The sequence below is a fragment of the Cynocephalus volans genome, chromosome 7 (assembly GCF_027409185.1).
Source record: "Cynocephalus volans isolate mCynVol1 chromosome 7, mCynVol1.pri, whole genome shotgun sequence".
Lineage (NCBI taxonomy): Eukaryota > Metazoa > Chordata > Mammalia > Dermoptera > Cynocephalidae > Cynocephalus > Cynocephalus volans.
In genome coordinates, this window is record NC_084466.1 from 26,864,249 (window position 1) to 26,881,726 (window position 17,478).

The 17,478-nt window shown below is 33.2% G+C and overlaps 1 long non-coding RNA gene across 2 annotated transcripts in view; it reads right to left on the bottom strand.

Moving 5' to 3' along the window:
- Positions 1 to 16,607, bottom strand: part of LOC134382262 (uncharacterized) — a 36,291-nt gene extending 19,684 nt beyond the window's left edge. For both annotated transcript variants that reach the window (XR_010024060.1, XR_010024059.1), the window contains exon 1: positions 16,497 to 16,607. This is a non-coding gene — a long non-coding RNA (uncharacterized LOC134382262). The remainder of the gene's footprint in view (positions 1 to 16,496) is intronic.
- Between the last annotated feature and the right edge of the window lie 871 nt (positions 16,608 to 17,478).

A 17,478-nucleotide genomic window follows, 5' to 3' on the forward strand; every position in this document is an offset into this window, starting at 1 on the left:
ATCATTAATTTTACAAACTTTCTTCTGAAAATAATAACATCCAGTATTACATACCTCATAAGATTTTCGAAGATGAAAAATCTATATTGGCTAAAAATCAGCTGAAATTCAGTAGGAAAAAGAAGGTTTAATGTATTTTTTTAAATGTCTATACAATACTGGCAAAAGAAAAAGATTTGGGTTTTTCAGGGGAAAAGGTGTTTACCTAGGTTTTCTGCTTCTGTTGTGAAAATATAATATCAGAAAACCTAATCTCCCTTAAATTATATGTGCTTATTTTTAAGTTTGGAATTCAAATTTATAAAATATGTATTTTATCTTCAAGGAAATAAAAACATTTTACTACTTAAGTTTGTTAATAGTATGAATATATACATAAAAATTATTCAACAGTCATTTTATCACATTTTCCACTGGCAAAAACGTTGCCATCATGGGACTACCACATCTTTCTGTTTCTATGTATATTCTCTACAAACCTAAAACTATTCACACTATGTCAATGGCAGGGTAGTCATCAATCTCACTTTGCTTTCAATTAAAAAAAAATTTTAGGTTTATTAAAAGAAAATGCATGCACTCACACACATATATATAGAGAGAGAAATCTTGAGAGTATAGAGAGATACATTGAGAAGTGTTGTAATGTCATATTGAAGGGAACATACGGGGAGTTTGAATCCTGGTTTTACCACTCTCTAGCTATGTAACTCTTGGGCAACCTTGGTGTTTAACTATAAGCACTTCTCAGTGCTGCAATAATTAAAGACAATACAAGGGGGGAAATTGTCTGGCAAATAGACATTAATTAAATGACTGATTTGATTTTTATAGAAATAAAAAAGTGAAGAATGGAGAGAAAAATACAAATTAATAATAGACCTAGCCTTTGAATCAAGTGAGTATGTGTCTAAATTCTGTTTTCTGTTTACTGTTTCTGAGGCCTATATTAACCAAGCCTCAACACCTTCATCTCTAAAATACATTAAATTATACAGCATCTTTTTAAAGATAAATTAGATAATATTGAGTAGGACAATGCCTGGCATAAAGCATGTACACAACAAATATAACAAAGTATCTGTCATTATATTTATCTGTCTAAAAATATTAAATTTGTAAAATAGAAGAAAAGACAGAATGGGACCTCTTTTCTCTGGATCTTTAGTCACAACTTCTTCCCTATAGAACATTTCAAGGTTTTCAACCATTTTCCCTCTATCCCCAGTTAGTCCTAAGCTCCTTTAAATATACGGCTTTCTAACACTAGGGAAGCCACAATAATTAAGATTCATTCTCAATTTCTCAGGGATATTCTCTGGTGCAACTTGTGTAAAAATTAATTTTAGGGTTTTTTTTGTTTGTTTTTTGTTTTTTCACACAAGTGAATTCACACAACCTCTGCCCAAGCACTGGAATTTAAGTATAATAGGAGCAGGGATTTTTGTATGTATTCTCAGAAACTTTAATGGCATCTAACCCATAATAAATGGTCAATAAAAGGGTTTTTTTTTTTTTTAATGGGTAAATGTGATGGTTTACTCTGTCTCCAGAATCTGGTTTTAGAAACAGAGCATGATGAAACTCTGCTAGTCTGAAGCTCCGTGAATGTCTGAACTTACGAAAAATGTCTTTCAGACTGTCAAATTCACGGTGTTGCATTTTGATACATCTTATGTAGGAACTGATGAATGCAGTAGTCATAGATGTAGCCAAAAGTCATAACAACAGTGCACATCAGATTTCAATGAACTCATATGCTATATATTCATACCTTCATCACGTTTCATTTATGTTTACAATCCACCGACTTCACTCAAACATGGGAGGTAAACTTCTAACATTCACCTCCAGAGCATAACCAGCTCTATTTTCTGTCTTTACTGCTTTTAACCTGTTTCCTTCCTTTCATTATCTTAAGGTTTAATAGTGGCAAAAAATGTCCAAAGCCTACAAATTATCCCTGGTAAAACATACAATAAATTCTACTACAATCATTGAGAATTATATTTATTTACCAAGTAAGTATTACTTTTTAGTAAGTAAATGGAATGATCTCCAAACATCACAGACATGTTCAGGTCAATTGTCACAGGTTAAAATGATTTTTTGTTGTTGTTGTTGTTATTTACTTATCATATTTACATTTTCTATTTTATTGAGATAAGTGGTAACATAAGCTTTAGGGAACAAAATAATGGCTATACTATAAACAAGCTTGAGAAAGATTTAGTCATTGTACCTTATCTTTAGATGCACATTCACTACCTTAAATCACTGGGGTTTAAAAATATTTGTCATCACTTATATAGTAATTTTCACAGTTCATTCAAACTTGAAACCACTGTATCATTTATTCAGAAATAATTTCATTGCATGTTAGCAGAACATACATTAGATTTCTACAATTTGAAAGTAAAGGTTCCATGCTTAAATGGAGAACCACATGAGTTCCTTCTACCAAGTAAAACTAAACATTTATTTTATTCTTTTCTCAATATATGTCAGGTACAATCTAGGTTTTGAAGATGCCTCAAGAAAAAATAATAACAGGCTTATGCTCATTCTCTAAATGCTTGTTTTCATTTTGTTAATACTAATAATAGACACTGCCATGCCTTGTTTTAAATGAAATAAAAATAACAAAGTTCGTATTCACTATTATACTATAAAAAGTATTGATTAATATTTTATGCTTTGTCACTTTCAAATTGTGTGACATTTATGGCAGTGGACAGATTCTGTAATATGCTGCCCAAATCCAACTTCCTGGATGAACACCTCTTCTCTGCCCACCCGCCCCTCCCACCCCCACTGCAGCTGCAGGGATAGTTCCCCAAAGAAGCCCTGAACTGACACCTTTCTTTTAGTGTTGCCTCTGCAGAAGAGAATCACATGACCCTAAATCACGGTCCCTTCCTGGGGTGACCTGCATTCAATTATGGACATTATCATTGGCCCCTATACATAGGTGCCTGTAGAATAGATGTCAACTGTAGGTTTAAGAGTATCGGAGAAATAACACAGCCGATGCTATTTAGTGAAGCTTCGCAAATGTGGGCACCTATTAGATACCTTTTAAGAAATCTAATAAATTCACTGGAGTGTACTTTGAGAAGCTGATGGGGAGTGACAGACTCTTTTATTTTGACACTAAAATGTAATGTGATCTACTTTCTTTAGAACTTATTTGGGGAACTCTACTACTAGTAGATTTACATTAGCTCATTTAACCCTTAAAACAACCCTATAAAATAAGTATTATTATCTCCTTTATATAAGTGAGAAAATTGAATCAATTACTTTTTTTAAAACAGCTAGGAGGCGGCAGAGCCTGGGTTCCAACCCAGCTCTTTCATGCTCTGAAGTTCATATTCTTAGCCACTATGTCCATTGAAGAACTGGTTTGTACAATGCAGTATGTAAATAAGATGTAAATAACTGGAGTTATACATGAACACTGACCATTCTGATAAAAAAAAAAATATTGTATATGACTCTGTAATGGATTTCATTTTAATTTTCAGTTTCTTGCTTTCGATTCCATGGCAATTTCATGTTAATTCCAAACATCTGTACTTCTTAAGTTTTATATACATGGTATTTTACATTTATTTGGAATTTCACCACTTCAAAAATAGTACTCCATAATTAAGAAAAATAAAAAAACTTTAACAAAAAGGGATACACTACCATTAATTGTTAATGGATTATTTAATAAATACCTAAGTAATCATCTTGTGTTATACTAAATCATTCCATAATATTGTTTTTATTGATTGATTTCCCAGTATAAGTTCATATGGTCAAAAAGCGTTATGCCAAACTTATGATTATGGGGCTTCCATAATACTTTACAAAGTAAATTAAACACATATATACTGAGAAAAATAAGGCACAGATTTTAGTTAATTTGTTCAGCAGCAAATTGGAAATAATAAATTTGTTTATGTACATACATTTTATACCAATCCTTTACGCAAAACTTTTGAGACAGCTTAAAGTAAAAGTGGATTCAATTAAATCATAAAATATAAATAGAATAAGCAAATGAGGAGAAAGGGGAAAGCCAATGTGCCTGAATTTCATATTTGTCTTTGATCTTTTTAGAGGAAAAGGAAAATAACAAGGAAACTTATCATTTATACAGTTCATTCGATCATAAAGGAGAAAGTAGTCCAGTGCTTTAGGGAATATAATTTTTTTTTAAGAACTGCAAAATACTATAAAATAAAGATGTCACAAAAATTGTGTATAGTGAACACTGAGTGAAGTAATAAATAATATCTTCAAAAACACCTTTACAGTAGCTGAAGAGGTGAATATCAAATTACTGTATATTGTAGAATTCCTTAACAAACCTAAGAGAATAGTAAACACAGCTTAATCAAGGTGAAATTGTGAGGAATTAAGTGAATGTGTACAAACATGATGCAAGCATGGAATGTAAATGTTGTGGGTCTCTTAGGCAATCTTCAGTCTCTAAAACATCATCAATTCTCATTCAGGTTGATTAGCGGTAGGATGCCTGGCAGTTCCAGTTAACACCTGCAGAGGTGGTATTCTGTGTCGTTGATAAGGATACAAACATACTTTGGAAACCAGATGAGCACGTGACAATGTTGACATTAGAAGCCAACCCAGTATTCTCAACTGAATAAAAAAACTACTCCCCTTTTCCCAGACACAACAGCTTTAGAGTGAAGCAAAACATTTTCTTCAGGGGGCTCCTTTAGATCTGCTCAACAGGAAAACTTGCATGGTTCTCGTAACTCTGTAAATTACAAAAGGCAGGAAATCCTTTTGTCCCAGAAAGAGAGCAATAAATTAATGTAAACAAGAGAAAGAGTATGAATGACTAAAATGATGTAACATCTTTTTCAAGACATAACACATACAGACTTTGTAATATAACCATTAGAATCTTTTATTCTCTTCCCGCCCCACACCACAAATAAAAGGACGACAAAGTGAGACAATTTCCTCACTTTCCTCTCAAGGAAGTTCATAGCTCACTTACTCTATTGTGGTGTTTGAGGTATTTGCTCAAAATGTTGCTTCTCTGAGGAGACTTTCCTGACTACAAAAAACCCCTGCAGCCCTGTCCAACTTCATCCCACTCACCTTTCATGATTATATATAGCACTAATCACCCAACAGATACTGTATTATGCATTTGGTTGTCTAGTCTTCATCACACCAAATATAATGTGAGCTCAACAAGCACAGTTTGTTTTCACTGCTGTATTACAGCAGCTAGAAGAATGCCCATCATTTATTACTTGATTGGTAAGTATTTAGTGAACGAATTAGTGAACTACCTGATCTCCTAAATTTGCCTTAGATTGTTTTCAGAAAATAAACCAATATTCATTACATAATCAAAAACTATAAATACATATACATATGTATCTTCTTCCATAATGAAATTGAAGCAGAATTTTCCATAATGAATTCAGTTCATATCATCAAATACATTCAGAAAGTAAGATAGGAGAGACACAAATGAACACATTATTACAAGACTATAATAGTAATGAATTATTTCCATAAAGGCATGACTTCATTAAATACACTGCAACTTGAAGGAAGCACGTGTTGATAGAACAATGGGAATTGTGAGAGAGGGCCAATTTGTCAAGAGGTTGCTTATACAGAGAAATTTAGATAAAGAACATTATGCAGATGTTCAATTAGTCAGGGTTTAGACGAGGCAAAGCTCTGCTAGTTGCTGGAAACTAAATAACGTAAATTAGAAAATCTTCCTGTCTTTAAAATAGCTCATTGCTTTAGAGTTAGGGTTTGTTTGTTTTTTTAATTTTGTGTTTACTCCTCTAGGATAAACAATATAAAATTAACTATGATATATGAGATAAACTGTAATAAAGGTCTTTTCCAAGTATTTGGTATTTGGTACTCCAGACTGGTATTTGATGCACACTTGAGAGTTATTGTGATGGATGTTGTAAGACATGATGATATCCAAAATCGAGTCAGAGGCAGTGGGAATGGAGCCTAACATGACAGAATTGAAAGACAATTCTGAGCAATTGGAATAGATGACCGACATGCTGCTAAGAAGTAAGAGAGGAGCTCTGGAGACTACGGGAACTCTTTCTTTGACAACTAAGTGCAACCAATGTAAATATAAACTCAAAATCGAATAATAAAAGCAGGTGAGGGAGATACATAGTTTAATTTTGCTTTTATGAAGATAAGGCACTATTTTCAATGGGGGATATCTCTTGGATTGACTTTAAAAATTTGTGTTTGGATTTTGCAAGAAAGGCATTTAGAGAAATATACTTCAATAGGGTTTTATTTTTCATAGTGAAGCAGAATCATTAACAATCACACTAAATCTCATTACTGAAGTTGAAATAGAACATAAATTGCATGCCAAGTGATGTCCCAACTTTTGATACCTTGTTACTGCTATCCAACTTTATTTAAATTCTACTAAATGACCAAGTAGACAATTCTGACAAAATTCCTAAGGAGACTAGGTACAAGTCATATCACTATTCCAAATTCCTCTTCGAAAATTGTCTTTTTCTGGAAAATATTAGTTCAACTTTTGACCTATAATATCTGTTAAACCTCAAGTAATTCCCAATTATCACTATTGATTCTGATCAATACTGTGAAAAAATATAATGAATACATTTCAAAAATTGGTGAAGATGACTTCAAATATGTTTTGAAAATGGCATTGGTTAGAGGTCAAAGCATATAGGGTTGAGAAAGGGAAGATATTAATTTGAATGCAAAATTTTCCTGTAGACATTTTATGTAATTTCTTTGGGGGGGAGCAAAAGAAGTCTCTGTTTTTGTCTTTTGAGGATATTGTAACTGGCCTTAGGTAATTATTTTGTTTAAATTTGACATTGATTTAGATGAATTCATATATCTAATTTTATTGCTGGTATTATTATTTCTCTCTTAATAAAAGACACAATCCAAAGATATAACAAGAAATTTTAAATAATCTGTGCAATTTAAATTCCCTAAATATTTTAATATTGGTGAAAGAAATAAAAATATGATGAATTTGTAATATTAGAAATATATTTGATTAAGCCATATTACACATTTAACCAAACAGAGCAATAGTCAGATGTTCCCTAAATAGATCTATTGGTCAAAGAAAATTTTATAGTAATTAAAGAATGGCCAATATGATGATGAAATGGTGTTCACATGAGGCCGTCTGATTCTCTGCTCATGAATACTGCAGGCATTCTTCCCATGTTTGTTTAGCCAAAACTCTGACTCTTTGCATTTCTGCATGTACAGGTCAAACTGTTCTTTAAAAGGGAATAATAAAATATAATTTTAACGTCCTTTTTTTTTTACATATAGAAGATGGAATATTTTGAAAAGTGAAAGTCTTTACTGAGGATGATGGACAATGAATATGAAAATTCTGTTTTTCTACAGACCTTGATATCAGCTTCAGTTGGCTTCAAAGTATCAGCGATTAAAACAGAGTTTTCACATCATGTGATGTTGTTATGATCAACTTTCTCTTGTCACAAATATAATTCATATTATTATATCATAATATATTGGTTAGCATGTCTGTTTCATAGTATGTTAGCTGTTAAAAATTAAGATTTTATTATAGATCACATCTTCCCTTGGATTGATCCCATAAATTCTCTCATACCTTGGTAAAATAATTTCATTAATTTGAAAATGCATAATTGAACCATAAATCCTTTTCTGACATCCATAAAGGCATTTACTCATTTCCTAAATTAACATGTCTTTCTTTGAAAGAGTTTGACAGATTTCAGTTTCTGAAAGAATACTAAAAACTATGAAATTCCTAATCCCCAATTATGAGAAATGTTTTTAAAACCTAGAAGATTAGTCAAAGTTTTTGATATAAATATTAACATGAAGTGGCATTGGAAGTATTATTATTAGTAGAACAGGAATTGAGAACTATGTTGTCTCACTCAAATTACAGTGAATTATCAACCATCAAATTTATCATATTTAATAATGCCAAAAACTGTAGAGGAGGATGATCTTGGAAAATATGAAATTCTGCCATTTTCTCCTAGAAGATGACCTTGGGGCCTCAACTTCTGTGGCTCCTACCAGTCAAACATATTTTCAGAATTGTTTTGTGAAGATTGCTGACAATTACCCCATTAACAAGAAGAAATAACCTTCAACATTGCTTTGAGCTTTTGTTGTTGTTGTTGTTGTTGTTGTTATAAATGTATATGTTTGGAGATGTGAAGTAAAAATTATAGAGGGCCACTGTTTTGGACTAAGCTCCTACACTAGGCCCCAACAGACCAGACCAAAATGTCAAAATGGAGTAGCCCATGCTAAAGTTCCACATCATCAAATCAAAACTCAGTTCTTATCTGGCCTCCCGAGCAATCAGGAGAGAGATACAACAGCCCAATATCCCAAGGAGGACAGTTTCAATAGGCACAATAATGAAGTTCTCTCTGTTTGAATCCTTAACTTGAAGTAACCTGATGTTAACCAATGTCATTTTTCTGTTGTTGTGTTTCCCTGTTTCCGTCTTACAAGGAAAGTAACTTTGAAATCACCAATCTGCTTTTTATTGTTTGTCTCTGCTTTGCTCAATCCTTTTTCTGTCTATAAAGCCAGACTCTTCTGCTCATCTCATTGGAACAGTTACTCTATTTTATGAAATAAAGCATTGCCAAGTTCCAGAATCAAAAATAAAGCCAATTCGATCTTTAAACTAAATTTGCTGTAATTTTGCATTTTGACAGTGGTTTGTCTATAAAATTGTAAAATTGAGAAATTTACTTGGAGAAGATAAAGAACAATAGTAATGTAAACAGTTCTGTGTAGAAATTATAGGGGAAAATAAAAACAAAGAAGAAGGGATGAATCAATATATAGTTACAGATTTGCATTTATAAGGAATAAATCCCTACAGGTGCAAATGAAACTTGTTGCTATTTTACGTGGAGTACACCTCACGTTTAGGATAACTTTGGGTTTTGTACATATAAAGGTCAATTTCCCACCTAGAGCACAAGTGAACACAATACACATCCAGAGGAAAATGTTCTTCTTCCTCCCCCTCCACAGGAATAACAAGGTTTCAACATTCAGGAGGTTGAGTATCTGTTCCAGATTCTCTGGGGCTGGAGACTTCACAGAAGCTTTGTGGGGAAAAAGGCACAATAATAATTTACTTTTATTTGTCTATCTCAATTTCTCATAGAATGTTCTCACAGCGTTTGCTCGAATATTTATTCACTATCTTCTCGACTGACATCATCCCCCTCTCTTTCTCTCCCATTGGAGAGGTTCTCTCCCATCTTTATATTTCTATATAAACATAAATTGTTAAAAACACACAACTTTAGGAAGTGGTGTGGAGAGCAGCACTGCCCTTCCCTATGTGCTTGCCTAGGCCCCACCTTTCGAATGTGATGTGATGGGAAAGCAACTATGTGGAGCCAGTAAGACCTGGCTTGGATTCCTGGATGTGGATAACTGATACCTGCGTTACCTGGGAAACATAACTATCAAGTATGAATATAATTTTTTCTCGGAGTTAGATGAGTATAAGAATGCTTATGTGGCATGATTTTTTTTTCACTATTGTATAAAATGCGGCAGGTTGTGCAGCTACCACAGGGCCAGGTACCTAGTTAGTTATAAGATATTCCAGTTTCCTTTTATTCTGCTTTTTTTCCGCTTTTCCCCACTCCTCTAGGCAGAAGAGTAAAATGAACTACAGACTTTGGCAGCTAACCAAAGGCAGCTTTAGGCTTTGGGACGCTCCCAGGATGTGGAGAAACTGGTTTTTGTCATATCAGCATAAGCCATGTGTTGAAGTATCTCTTCTCTTTTATCTCAGTGATCTATACTGTCAGACTATAAATATACACATTATTTCAGATGGAGGTAGAGTAGGCAGTGCTTACTGGTACTGTTTAGAGAATAACAAAATTCCTTTTTAAATTAGGAACCTAAGGGAAATGAGAAGGAAATTGTCTTTGAAAGTAAAGAGGAAGCAGAGACACTTTGGAGATTATAAAGAAGGGCTACTAAAAATCACTGCATAATAGTTATGAAAAAAAAAGTAGGATCTCAATGTGCTTATTTTAGAGGAATTTCAAGGCTATAGTTTGATGAAGCAAGTCAATAAAGTTGGTTCAACCATCATGTATGCCATATGATTTGGGGGATCACTTGGACTGTTTTACTTTTCCATTTTGGAAGGCAAATATAAGTAGTTTACTTGTTCTAAATATAATGACTTGGGTTTGCAATATTGGGAATATGCCTGATACAGCCAGGATAATATGTCTGATCTTGCACAGTATATGCTAACAGAAAATAAGTTCATGTATTAAACAGAAAAATAAATAAATAAAATACAGTGTAAATAATGTCTTTCAAAGCATTTTTTTGTTTGTTTAAGAGCACTGAGACAATTTCTGATGTGCCCCTAAACGTTACTTTTTTCTACTTTTTAGTTTTATAAAATCTCTTTTTTTCAAGATGTAATAGCCAAGGTTGTATTACAAATAAAACCATATGCACATGGTTGACTTCAAGTAGCATGTAACATAATTTATTTTTCAAATGCAGAAAAACAATTCTAAGTATCTTACTGAATGACTTAAGTATATGAGGGTTGCACTTTTAAGTGTTCTTAAATATTTTCAACAAAATATTCTCTGTGTGATTTAGTATCTCAGGGTATATATTATTTTCTTAATTTGAAGCAAGGTACTTATTCGCACTATTGCTTTTAAAATAAACATTCTGCTTCTTCTTTTAATGTAGAAGAATTATATTCTTAAGTATAACTTTAGCAATATACTTTCTGGAAAAATAAAATAACCTGAAAATGAACAAAATAAGCTATTTTAAGTAAATATGTTATTTTTTTACTTAAAAAATGAAATGATTTGAAAATGCACAAAATAAACTATTGTAAGTAAACATGTTATTTTTTACTTACTTTTGAATTAGTAAGTCTATTAAGTATGAAAAATGTTTACCTTCATAAACAATCTGAAATGATAACGTTATATTTCATATACAATTATGTGAGTTAGGCCTTGCAAAAAAATTTTTACTTTCCTAGAATAAAAGAATTACAATGATAACAACACCACCAACAAACTATGTAGAACCTCTGAGCAAATTCAGATGTCTGCCAATGATTCAAGATATAAAAATAAAATTAATGTCATAAACAGTCAAGTGGCCAAGAGCAAATGCTGTCATGTCCTTGAAATCTGTTTTGGTTGTATAAATTCAAAGGCAACCTGTGGTTATCATTTGATTCACCACCAGTTTCAATCAACTCATACTACCCACAGTTTTTCAAATAAAAAAGAGGACAACTGTACAATGAGTACAGCAATAGAGGTCTCATTCATTAAACACATGTCCCATATGAAGAGGCAAGGGATTTCCAGAAGTCATGATAACCACGTGTTATCATTTGAATATCAAATAAAATGATCTAAAAATGTCCTTTTGAAATGTGAAAGTATGTTTAAAATAAAACTATGTATTAGGACTAGATATAAAGTTCTAGATCATTCGATATCTCACTGTTAAAAGGTTAACCACACAGTAATTCTCATATATAATTTGAATGTGCACATATGTTTGTGTAAATGGCATATAAGAAGACATGGATTATATGCACACCACAGCAAAAAAAATATTTTCTTTATGGTTCTTGGTTGTAGATATCTGTGTGGTAATATAATATATTTTTTTTCTATTTCAATATATTTGTTTTTTCTCCTGTAGATGTGAATTCTCATGGCATGAGTCAATAATTCAATTTCAGGCAGGTGGACAGGCAAAGATCTGAATGAATTGCATAAGATCGAGTTGAACCTACATAAAACACACATTCACACACAAACACACTGTGTGAACGTAGGCATCAAGACAAAGTTGAAAAACAATATTTGGAATAAGTATGTCAATGATTTACTTTGGCTTTTACTTTTGCATATGCAAACACTTGTATATGGGTGTAAATATATATGTGTGATAGATAGACAAAAATAGTTGCCTTCAAATTGCACATATTTCTTACTTCTCCACAAACCATCAGCATATTTTATCCCATCAGCGCTATCAGCTGATGACTTTGCTTCCCATTTCCCTGAGAAAAGAGAAGCAATCTGTCACTATTCCCTGCCTTTTCTCCAGTTACTAAGAAAGGCCTGTCCTTGCTTCTTGTACATGACACAATTTCCTTATGCAGACTAGGTCAATATCCTCTTCCTTAATCCTCTTGCATCTCTTTCACTTTATTCTATATTGTCCCAAATAGTTGACATATACTAGTAATTTCAACTAGTAATTCTGTTGAAACAACACATTCAGCCAGGTGTTGAAGTTTCACCAATCAGGTGACCAATGTTCACATCAACGTTGATAAGCCACATTGATAGTATGTACTCTTGATCTGATTAGATGAGAATGTGACTTTCTCTCTGTAGTCTTTCTCTCAAGATCTGTAACTCCAATATAATCATGAGAAAAACTCAATTGAGAAACATTCTGCAAAATACCTAACCAGGGATCTTGAAAACTGCCAAGGTCATCAAAAACAAGAAAAATTTGAAAAAAAATCTCTCAGCCAAGAGGAGTTTGAAGAGACATGGAAACTAAATGTAATATAGTAAAAGTCATTAGGTAAAATCTAAGGAAATCTGAACAAGGTACAGACTTTAATGTATCAATGTTTGCTCACTAATGTTGACAAATGTACCATAGTGATGTAAGATATTAACAAATGAAAAACCGTATGTGGGGTATACAGGAATTTCTCTACTATCTTTGCAATTTTTATATAAATCAAGAACTGTTTTAAAATTTTAAAATATAAAAAAAAATTAAATGCCATAAAATTGAAAACAAAAAAATAAAAGCAAAACAAACAAAATACCTCTCTTGATATGGAGGAGACCACTGCAAACTGCACCAAATCTCTAAACCCACTCCAGCGTCTTCCACACAGCTGGATTACATTTCCCATTGCTTCTAAAAATATAAGGGATCATGTGATTAATTGTTATCAGTTGCTGTAAAACAAATGTGAAGAGAAATGATGTGTCATTTTTGTTCATAAAAGTTTAAGAAGGGCCAACCTCGTGGCGCACTCGGGAGAGTGCGGCGCTGGGAGCGCAGCAGTGCTCCTGCTGCGGGTTCGGATCCTATATAAGGATGGCCAGTGCACTCACTGGCTGAGTGCCGGTCACGAAAAAGACAAAAAAAAAAAAAAAAGTTTAAGAAGCAGGGTGTCCTCTGCATACTTCCCCATCTGTTATCTGAGTGGAAAGGGACCAAGAGTTTCTACATGAGGACAGATCCACTCAGTGAAAGTATGTCTGTTTCTATATTACAATGAGGAAGGCCACACCAGGTACTATCACTTGGACTTTAGAAAAATAAGACAAAAATGTATAGTGTGTTAAGATACATACATATATATATATATATATATATATATATATATGTAAAAGGGTTATAGCAGCTGGGGTACTTACCTGTGATTAGGTTGGACCCTGCTTTCCCCTTCACATACTGATTCATTTATGTTCATTCATTTTATACTCATGTTTTCACTTTCTGTCTCTTCTAATTCTCTCTTGAATTTGTACCATGTAATCCCGAAGCTTCAACGCTGACACAGAAAGTGCTTTATTAAATACACCAATGCACTCCATTTTGTTAAACAAATAATGATTTCTCAGTCCTCATCTTACGGCCTTTTACTCTTGAAGTACAAATTTTCATATCTACTTGATTAGTAAAAAATTCCACTTGTGTGTTTAGTAGGAAATTCAACATTAAGATGTCTAAACACAAACTTCTGGTGTTCTGACAAACTGGCTTCCTTAAAATTTTCTTCATCTCAATTAATTGCAAGTCGATTATTCCCATTGTTTAGACAAAAACAAAAACAACAACAACAAAAAAAAAACAAGCAAACAAAAACACTTGGAATAACTCTTAACTCCTCTTTCTCTCAGATTCCATGTGGAATCCATTAGAAAATCCTGCCTGCATACCTCTCACTAGGACCACCACAGAATCTGAGGCACAACCATCTTTCACTTGAATTGCTGCAGCCACCATGTGACTGGTACTTTTGATTTCCCCCTTACTTTATTTGCTTTCATTCTTTACACAGAATAAATCTGTTAATATGTCATTAAGTTCATGTCACACCTCTGCTCAAACCCTTCAGTGCCCAACTCACCTCACTCAAAGTCAAAGACCTTGCAACGTGCTACCAGGCCCCATAGAAACTCCCCAAACCCATTGCCAAATTCTCACTGCCTTTCTCTGTTATTTCTTTAGACACCTCCCCAACTACTCTTCCTGTTATTCACTTTACTCCTTTCTTGCACTGATCAGAACGAATTCCGTTTTTAGGATTCCTCCCTAGGTTCCCTTTGTCTGTAGAGCTCCTCCCCATATATCCATAGTGCTCACTCCCTTGCCTTCTGAAAATCTTTATTCAGCTGTTGCTTTTTCAGTGAGTCGTTCCTTACCACATTGTTTAAGAATTCCATTTCCCAATACTCCTTATCTCCTTCCTTGCTTCATTTTTTTGCCGAATGTGTATCATTTTCTATGATGCTACAATCTTTACACATTTATTTTATTTATTACAGCTTGCTAACTATTATATCCCCAGGAACTAGAACATAAACACATGAAACATAAAGAACATAAAAAATTGTTATACGGATCATATTTAAATACAATTAATAGATGGAACATTATCAAGCCACAAAAGAAGAAAACAACACTTCTGAAGCTCATTAGAATGATTTTCTACAAGCTGATTAACTCCTGCTGTCACTTCTCCTTAAGTGTCTTGAAAATTTTAGAATGATTGGTCTTATTTTCTGCAGGTGATCTTAAGTACTTGTTCAGGTACAATTTTAATGAGCAACAGATTGTGTCTTTGAATATTAATATCCTAATGTATCAGACCTAAAATGTTCCCTGATGGTAAACGGGCTTCTACAGAATCAATTTAATTTTGTCAGACAGTTACACTATTTTTTCTAAAAATTGGAATGATATCTATGCTTGTTGTATTTTTTTCATAATTCTTCCAATATATCTAAAACCAAACATTCAAAGACATTGCTTCGATTTCCATTTCCCAAATGCTGAGTGATGTTGAGCATTTTTTCATGTGCCTGTTGGCCATTCGTATATCTTCCTATTTGAGAAATGCCTATTCAGCTCCTTTGCCCATTTCTCAACTGGGTTATTTGGTTTTTTGCTGTAAAGTTGTTTGAATTCCTTGTATATTCTGGATATTAATCCTTTGTCAGATGTATATTTTGCAAATATTTTCTTCCACTCTGTTGGTTGTCTTTTCACTCTGTCCATTGTTTCTTTTGCTGTGCAGAAGCTCTTTAATTTGATATAATCCAATTTGTTTATTTTTCCTTTGGTTGCCTGTGCTTTTGGGGTCATATTCATGAAATCTGTACCCACTCCTACTTCCTGGAGTGTTTCCTCTATGTTTTCTTTAAGAAATTTTATTGTTTCAGGGTGTATATTTAATTCTGTAATCCATTTTGAGTTGATTTTGGTATATGGATGGCTAATATCCAAAAGACTGAGAATGATAAATGCTGGTGAGGTTGCAGAGAAAAAGAAACTCTTATACATCATTGGTGGGACTGAAAAATGGTGCAGCCTTTATGGAAAATGGTATGGAGTTTCCTCAGACAATTGCAGATAGATCTACCATATGACCCAGCTATTCCACTGCTGGGAATATACTCAGAGGAATGGAAATCATCATGCTGAAGATATACCTGTACTCCCATGTTTATTGCAGCACTATTTTCAATAGCCAAGACTTGGAACCAGACCAAATGTCCATCATCAGATGAGTGGATAAGGAAAATGTGATACATCTACACAATGGAATACTACTCTGCTATAAAAAAGAATGAAAAACTACCATTCCCAACAACATGAATGGACTTAGAGAAAATTATATTAAGTGAAATAAGTCAGGCACAGAAAGAGAAATACCATATGTTCTCACTTATTTATGGGAGCTATAAATAAATAAATAAATAAATAAACAAACAAATAAAGGGTGGGTTGGGGGAAGAAGACACACAATCACAACAATTTCTTAAACTTGTTAAGACAGGTAAACAGACATGAAATAGTATGGGGGGAAGAGGAGAGAGGGAGGAGGATAAGAGGAACGGGTAAAGGGACATGAAAATCAGCTACAATGTATATTGAGAAGTTAGAATTAATTAATTAATTAATTTTAAAAAACAGACTTTTTTTAAAGCATACCTTATTTTAGGCACTGTGTTATCATAATTGAAATAAAGTAAAACTATATATATGCTTAATATATGTATGACAATTGTATTAGTTTGTTTCTGTTGCTTATAACAGAATACTTGAAACCGAGTGATTATAAAGAAATGAAATTTATTTCTTACAGTTTGGGAGGCTTGGAAGTACAGGGTCCAGGAGATCATCTGGCGAGGGCCTTTCTCTGGGTGGGAACTTTCTACAGGGTCCCATATTAGGGAAGATTATCACATGGTGAGGATGGCAAGAGCAAGAGAGAGCTACTTTCTCACTTGCTGTCTTTATAAAGCCATCATTGAGCTGTAATTAGTTAGATGACTAATCCATTTGCAATGGCATAGTTGTCATTATTCAATCATCTTTCAAAGGCCCCACCTGTCAAATACCATAATAGGATTTCCCACCCTCTTAACAATGTTACAACGAAGATCAGGTTTCTAATACACGAAGTTTTGGAGGGACACATTTGAACAATACCAACAGTAAATATTCACAATATTTAAGTGTAGGACTGCTTATATTTAATATATAATATATAAAATTATGTATATATATATACATATATGATATACTGCACACAAAGAAAATATGAGTTATACAAATATATCTGAGTTACATATAAAGTATGATATCTATATGTATAAAATGGCTTATATGAATTATAAAGTGATGACACTTTAATTGACTTTGACAATCTAGAAAATCTCAACTAGATGAATAAATTGTGCAAAGTGTTCCAGATAGTAAGAAAAGCATGTGTAATAGCTGAAGACAAGTAATAATGTAAGGTGAAGGACTTCCTCTTCTGAATAATATGATTTGGTTGCAAAAAACTAATTTCTGTCTTAAAAACAACAAGAAAAGCTGTTTAACTACAAAGGCAGCAGGATTTAAGGGGAGAAGTCTCTGGAGATAGAAAGAACACTCTGAGGTGAGCCTAATGTGCTATTCTGCCTTTTCCCTCTAGTCATCTACTAGTAAGCAACACTTGCAAGAAGTTAATGTGATTAGGGAGCTCTGTACAAAGTACTAGGTAAGCAGAGCTTTCAACAGTCTCATGCACACAGGAAAGACAAATATTAGAGTGCGTGGCCAGAAAGGCATTTAGGA